Here is a 7,664-nt window from a genome sequence, read left to right as displayed (position 1 = left end):
TGCTGAGGAGTGATTTACTTCCAATTATGTGGTCAGTTTTAGAGTAGGTGTGATGTGGTCCTGAGAAGAATGTATATTCTGTGGATTTGGGGTGGAGATTTCTGTAGATGTCTGTTAGGTCCACTTGGTCCAGATCTGAGTTCAAGTCCTGGATATCCTTGTTAATTTTCTGTCTCATTGATCTGTCTAATATTGACAGTGGAGTGTTGATACTATTATTGTGTGGGAGCCTAAGTCTCTTTGTAGGTCCTTAAGAACTTGCTTTATGTACCTGGGTGCTCCTGTATTGGGTGCATATATATTTAGGATCATTAGCTCTTCTTCATGCGTTGATTCTTTTACTGTTCTGTAATGCCCTTCTTTGTCTCTTTTGATCTTTCTTGGTTTAAAGTCTATTTTAACAGAGACTAGGATTGCAACTCCTGCTTTTTTTTGCTCTCCATTTGCTTGGTAAATCTTCCTCCATCCCTTTATTTTGAGCCTATGTGTGTCCTTGCACTTGAGATGGTTTTCCTGAATACAGCACACTGATGGGTCTTGAGGTTTTATCCAATTTGCCAGTCTGTGTCTTTTGATTGGGGCATTTAGCCCATTTACATTTAAGGTTAATACTGTTATGTGTGAATTTGATCATGCCATTTTGATGCTAGCTGGATGTTTTGCCCGTTAGTTCACACATTTTTTCATTGTGTCAATGGTCTTTACCATTTGGCACATTTTTTGGCGTGGCTGGTACTGGTTGTTCCTTTCTATGTTTAGTGCTTCTTTCAGGAGCTCTTGTAAGGCAGGCCTGGTGGTGACAAAGTCTCTCAGCAATTGCTTGTCCATAAAGGATTTTCTTTCTACCTTCGCTTATGAAACTTAGTTTGGCTGGATATGAACTTGTAGGTTGAAAGTTCTTTTCTTTAAGGATGTTAAATATTGGCCCCCACTCTCTTCTGGCTTGTAGGGTTTCTGCTGAGAGATCCACTGTGAGTCTGATGGGCTTCCCTTTGTGGGTAACCCGACCTTTCTCTCTGGCTGCCCTTAGCATTTTCTCCTTCATTTCAACCCTGGTGAATCTGACAAATATGTGCCTTGGGGTTGCTCTTCTTGACGAATATCTTTGTGGTGTTCTCTGTATTTCCTGGACTTGAATATTGGCCTGCATTGCTAGGTTGGGAAGTTCTCCTGGATAATATCCTGGAGTGTTTTCCAGTTTGGATTCATTCTCTGCGTCACATTCAGGTACACCTATCATATGTAGATTAGGTCTTTTCACATAATCCCATATTTCTTGGAGGCATTGTTAATTTCTTTTCACTCTTTTTTTCTCTATTCTTGCCTTCTCATTTTATGCCATTGAGTTGATCTTTAATCTCTGATATTCTTTCTTCTGCTTGGTCAATTTGGCTATAGAAACTTGTGTATACTTCACACAGTTCTTGTGCTGTGTTTTTCAGCTCCATCAAGTCGTTTACATTCTTCTCTAAGCTGTCTATTCTAGGTGCCATCTCATCTAACCTTTTTTCTAGGTTCTCAGTTTCTTTCCATTGGGTGAGCACATGTTCTTTTAGCTCTGAGAAGTTTGTTATTACCCACCTTCTGAAGCCTGTTTCTGTCAAGTCGTCAGATTAATTCTCCATCCATCTTTGATCCCTAGCTGGTAAGGAGTTGTGTTCTTTTGGAGGAAGAGAGGCGTTCTGATTTTTGGTGTTTCCATCCTTTTTACGCTGGTTTCTTCCCATCTTAGTGACTTTATCTACCTGTGGTCTTTGTAGTTGGTGACTTTCAGATGGGGTCTCTGAGTGGACATCCTTTTTGTTGATGATGAAGTTATTTCTTTCTGTTTCTTAGTTTTCCTTCTACCAGTCAGGACCCTCTGCTGCAGGACTGCTGGAGGTCCACTCTAGACCCTGCTTGCCTGGGGATCACCTGCAGGTGCTGCAGAACAGTAAGGATTGCTGCCAGTTTCTTCTTCTGTTATCTTCGTCCCATAAGGGTACCTGCCAGATGTCGGCCTGAGCTCTCCTTTATGAGGTGTTTCTTTGGGTATATGGGGGTTGGGGAGCTGCTTGAGGCAATAGTCTGTCCCTTATAGGAGCTCAAGTGCTGTGCTGGGAGCACCGTTGTTTCATGCAGAGCTGCTGGGCAGGTACTGTTAAGTCTGCTGCAGCAGAACTCATAACTGCCTATTTTTCCAGGTGCTCTGTCCTAGGAAGGTCAGCTTTATTTATAAGTTACTGTCATGCTGCTGCCTTTTTTCATAGATGTCCTGCCCCACATGGAGTAGTCTAGTCACAGTTTTTCAGTAGATGTGTTGCTGAGCTGCCGCAGGCTCTGCCCAGCTACTGTGTGAACTGCCTTGGTAGTGGCGGAATGTCTCGGTAGTGGTTGTTCCCCATCCTCCCACTGAGCTGGACCGTTCTGGGTCCAGTTGCACTTGCTGCGAAACTTTCAATCCAGAGTGTTTCAGATTGCTTGTTTTGTGGAGGTGGTACCCGCCGAGCCAGATCACCTGGCTCCCTATCTCTATCCCGTCCCTTTCAGTTGAGTGGGTGGCTCTGTCTGCCAGGAGTTCCAGGTGCCAGTTGAAACACCCACCCAGTTGTGTGAGTTTCTGTGTGCCAAGACGGCACCGGCTGAAATCGCCGTGTTGAAAACTCATGGCACTTTTCGGCCTGGGAATCTCCTTGTCTGTGGGCAGTGAAAATTTGTTTGGAAATGCGGTGGGCACTCACTCTGCATTGTTCTTGCTGGAAACTGCACTCTGGAGCTGTTCCTATTTGGCCATCTTGGATCCTCCCTCCTCCTTAATCTTTTAGGGAACAAGATTAGAGTTGAACAATGAAAGAACAGTTGGAAAGATGGAAGAGCACTGACTTACATGTTTTCTTAGCCTATTTTCCTATGCACGAGGTACCTGAAACAAGGACTTGTGTGCAGGTAGTGTATTTGAGAAGAGTAAAACGAGGAAGAGATTGAGGAGAGTAAAACTTCTTAGGAAGAAGAAAAAGCCATACAACCATAGGTAATCAAGTTGATTAGCATGGTAGGTAACTGGTGTGTCCTGCCATGACCTTTGAGCTTATAGAACGCTTCCTGGAATTGACCACCTGAAGAGGGTCAAGGAATAACATTTATTTGTCATCTTTCATCCTGCATTGGTGAAAAAAAATTTTTGGGGATCTTGACTCCCATCCTCTTCTGGCCCCTCATATGTGTGAGGGGAGTGGGCTCTTCCCAGAGTCCCATCCTACAGCGTTAGAGGATTCCCACTACAGAAAGCAAAGGACATTTTGTTGATGTGAGAAGCTAGCACAGAACTGTTTACTGCAGCCATGTCTGGAATCCAAGATGAGGCCAGCAGGATGTCAGGCACATCGTTTGCCAGCTGATTTTCTGACATATATGTGGCTACTTGTCTTGGTTAACCAGAGAATCACTATGTGTAAAATATTCTATGAGATACATATTCTGCACTGCAATGTAAGAAGGAAACATTAAGTTCTTCACCACCCTTCCTTACCTAGACTGGTGATGAGACTAGGAGAAATAGTTCAGCAAGCAGGATGGACAATGCAGAGATCTTAAAAAGTCAGGGTGGTGGCAGTGATGGAGTAGTTGTATAGGAGGCTTGGGTTGCATAGGGTGTTTTGGATATTTGTAGTGACTCCGGTACAATAGATGTCAGTTGAATTACTTCTGTCCGTGGTGTGAAAATTCCAGGGTACTTGGACTAGACATCCCAGAGCTGTTCCTCTCTGTCATCTATAACTGTACTCACCTCAGGCCTTTGCCACGCTCTCATTCTCCCCAAAGGAAAGGCTTCAATTCTGAGAACACCTATTGGACCTGTTAGCTTGAAAATGTTGTGCTCATATTTCCCTTCCCATTGTAAAGCCCAGTGGGAATTGTAGAAACCATAATCATTTGGGTTACAGCACTGTATATGTATAAAACATTCCCCTAATCTGGTACTTGTATTTCAGAAAGTACTATCTGAAGCCCATTGTAGTCTTTCCTTTTTTTTATTTAGTTATTTTTTTTTAGGGCATGGTTAACCATTTTGTAATTTTTTTTCTAGACAGGGGCTTGCTGTGTTTTCCAGGCTGGAGTGATCATGGCTCACTATAGCCTCTACCTTCTGGGCTTAGATGAGCCTCACCAGTAGCTGGGACCACAGACATGGTTCACCATGCTCAGCTAATTTTTGTATTTTTGGTAGAGACAGGGTTTCACTGTGTTGCCCAGGCTGGTCTTGAATTCCTAGGCTCAAGTGATCCTCCTGCCATGGCTTTCCAAAAATGCTGGGATTACAACTGTGATCCACTGTGCCCAGCCTCACCATTTTGTAATTTTTTAAGATAAAGCTAAAATGACTTTAAAGTCAGTTTTCCCATTGTATTAGTTCCTTCTCAGGCTGCTATGAAGAAATGCCTGAGACTGGGTAATTTATAAAGAAAAGAGCTTTAGTTGACTTACAGTTCTGCCTGGCTGGGGAGGCCTCAGGAAACTTACAGACATGGTGAAAGGGGAAGTAACATTCTTCTTTACATGGTGGCAGGAGACAGGAGAGAGAAGAATAAGAGCCAAGTGAAGGGGAAGCCCCCTATAAAACCATCAGATCCTGCGAGAACTTACTATCACAAGACTAGCATGGGGGAAACTGCCCCATGATTCAATTACCTCTCACCAGGTCCCTCCCATGACACACGGGGATTATGGGAACTATAATTCAAGATGAGATTTGAGTTGGGACACATCCAAACCATGTCACTCATCTCTGTGAGACTGATTTAGTAGGTGGAGGTGGGGTGGGGTGAGGGGTTAGGAGAACAGGATAGGTAGGTATACACCTAATTCGTATATCAGAATTCATTTTATTTATTTAAAGACAGGGTCTCTCTCTGTTGCCCAGGTTGGCATGCAGTAGTGCAGTCTCAGCTCACTGCAACCTCAGCCTCCTGAGCTCATGTGATCCTCTCTCCTCAGCCTCCTGAGTAACTGTGACCACAGTCATATGCCACCACACTCAGCTTAATTTTTTATCTTTTTTTGATAGAGATGTGGTTTCACCATGTTGCCCAGGCTAGTCTTGATCCCCTGAACTCAAGCAATCCACTCCCCTCTGCCTCCCAAAGTGCTGGGATTACAGGCATGAGCCACCATGCCCAGCCAGAAATACTTTAAACAATAAAGAATGCTATGCATCTTTAAAGGAGATTACTTACAGTTGCAGTTAAGAAATGAAATGTAAACATTTTCGATCTTGGTCTTAAAGAAAGGGCTGGATTTTAGCAGGGAGATATCGAGGGACCTATTGGTGGCTCTGATAGGGTAATTAATAGTAGCTGACAAACAGAACTGGAAATCTCAGAGACTTAACCCAACAAAGATTAGATTTTGCTCACACGAAGTCTGAAGGGGGTTAGGTAGTGCTCCATCTTATAGCTATGCCAGTGGGAACAGGTAGGCTCCATGGGTGTGAGATAGTGGTGGAGGAGGGACACCAGCTCTTACCTGCCTGTCCCTCTAGCTCAACTGTTTCCTGTTGTGCTCACATTTCACTTTGTAGCCATATGACCACAAATCATATGGCTACAAAGTAACTAAGAGGCTGGAAAATAGTTTGGAGTGTATTGAGGAGGGCTTAGAAACCAGGAAGAGTTGTGCCTACTTCAATAGGGGACTTTTAAATGTTTCTGAACAGGAGAGCAGTATGATCAGAGCAATGCCTTAGAGAGGTAGAGGTGACCGTTTGTTACCAGCATTTTCTGTAAATCTAGGCCCATGTCTCCTGTTGCCTGTATTATTCTTAAAAAGCTGCTAAACTAGCCTCACTGCTGACTCTGGTCCCCTCCTTCTCATGTATCCTGTTCCTATCATCAGAGCTATTTATGAAACAGCCTTTTGTATGGCTCTGCTTCATAAATAGGATAGCAATATAATTTATCAGCAAACTAAGATGCCATTGAGGGTGGAAGTGCAACTAGTTATGCTTGGGCAAACTGAGACCAAAGGTGTAACCTGGGACTGTCTTCAGCAAACAGACTGAAGGTCACCCTAAAAGGAGACTACGTTGGCTCTCTATTGACAGCCTGGCCAATCAAGCTGCAAAACCCATGTCCTCCATGATATAACAGCACCTGCTTGTCTAACTCTAGATCTTCCCTTACCTTTAATTCAGGTTCCTACTCAAACATAACCTCTGCAGAGAGGCTCCCACTACCCCATCTGACCTAGCACTTTTCCACTCCCCCCTCTCTATCCCTTCACACTGTTTAATTACTCTTCATTGTACATACCACTTTCTGACATTATGTGATAGATCTATTCTGAAATAATGGTCTGTACCTCCTCTAGAATGTGTACTCCATAAGCGGAGGGACTTAGTCCTTTCCATGACTATAGACTTGGTGTCTTAAGTAGAGCCCAGCACGTGGTAGGAGCTGGTAAACCGCCGTTGAATTAGGGAATGGATTACCTTCGTCTTCAGTTGGGCCAGATCCCCATCCACTCCAAGATAGCCTCCAAGCCTGCCATTGATGTTCAGACTCCAATGCTTGATGAGCCCTCTGTCTTCAGTAAGCTCTTTGCTGTCCTTCTCTGTGGAGATCTGGCTATGCTTCAAGGCTTAGCTTCCACCCTTTTACTTTTTGACACGTTCTTAGAGTACTCAGCTCCACATCCTGTCCTAGATGGAAGCACACAGTGTTTGATATCTACTAGACTGTTGCTTTGTGGAGGCAGAGACTACATGATTTCTTATATGTGTAATAGGCACAAAAGTGGTACAACAATATTTACCCCACAGTGTATAGAATATTAAAGGAGTTAATTCATGTAAGCTTAGAACAATGTGGAACACATATGGTAATCAACATAAAATATGCTCTAATCAATATATAATTATTGATAATTTACATTCTTTGTGTTTTGTACCAAGTCTAGTACGTATTTTACAATTAAACACATCTCACTTCAGAGGAGCCGCATTTCAAGTGTTTGGTAGCTACAGGGGCTAATGCATACTGTTTTGGACAGCACAGCGCTGAAAAATAGAGGAACAGCAGATGTGAGGAGCAGCCACTCCCTGTAGGCCTGAGAGAGAGCACTTAAGGAACAAACTTGGGAGTGCCATCCCAAAGCCTTAGATTCAGACCTCATGGCAGGTGTAGCTGTGGCCTACTGGCTGACAAAGACATTTGCTGAGGAGCTGCAGGCCTGGGCTTGGTGGTGAAAACCACCTACTGGGATCCTGAAAGTTTGAAAGAAGGTCTCTGTCTGTGGTATAAGTGAGACTTGTGGAAAGCTCCTGTCAACTTGCAATATAAATATATAGAGACAGCTCTTCACGTAAAAACGTTTTGTTTGAGAGTAATATACAAGAAATAAGATTGCAATCCAGGACTTACATACAGACTAGGGTTGTCAATGGTATGTCTGGAGAAAAAATTAAATGATTAGGGTTTAAATGGGGAAAGAGGAGGTTATGCAAGTTGTTTTTTTTCTTTTCCCCCCCCCATTTATTTATTTTATTGCATTTTAGGTTTTGGGGTACATGTGAAGAACATGCAAAATTGTTGCATAGGTACACATTTGGCAGTGTGATTTGCTGCTTTCCTCCCCATCACCTACATCTGGCATTTCTCCCTTGCTATCTCTCCCCAGCTCCCCACCCC

At 43.4% G+C, this 7,664-nt stretch overlaps 1 protein-coding gene and 1 long non-coding RNA gene across 2 annotated transcripts in view; one reads left to right on the top strand and one right to left on the bottom strand.

Moving 5' to 3' along the window:
* The window catches only part of DNAH7 (dynein axonemal heavy chain 7), a 344,809-nt gene that overhangs the window by 11,063 nt on the left and 326,082 nt on the right, over nucleotides 1-7,664 (top strand). The gene's annotated exons all lie outside the window — the stretch shown is intronic.
* Nucleotides 1-7,664, bottom strand: part of LOC108311328 — a 26,328-nt gene that overhangs the window by 7,121 nt on the left and 11,543 nt on the right. The window contains exon 2 of the long non-coding RNA XR_001828132.2: nucleotides 3,496-3,499. This is a non-coding gene — a long non-coding RNA (uncharacterized LOC108311328). The remainder of the gene's footprint in view (nucleotides 1-3,495; nucleotides 3,500-7,664) is intronic.

This window comes from Cebus imitator, unplaced genomic scaffold (assembly GCF_001604975.1).
Source record: "Cebus imitator isolate Cc_AM_T3 unplaced genomic scaffold, Cebus_imitator-1.0 Scaffold113, whole genome shotgun sequence".
In the NCBI taxonomy this organism is placed as follows: Eukaryota; Metazoa; Chordata; class Mammalia; order Primates; family Cebidae; genus Cebus; species Cebus imitator.
Note: the sequence above shows the minus strand (reverse complement) of the source record. Positions and strands in the feature narration are given on the sequence as shown.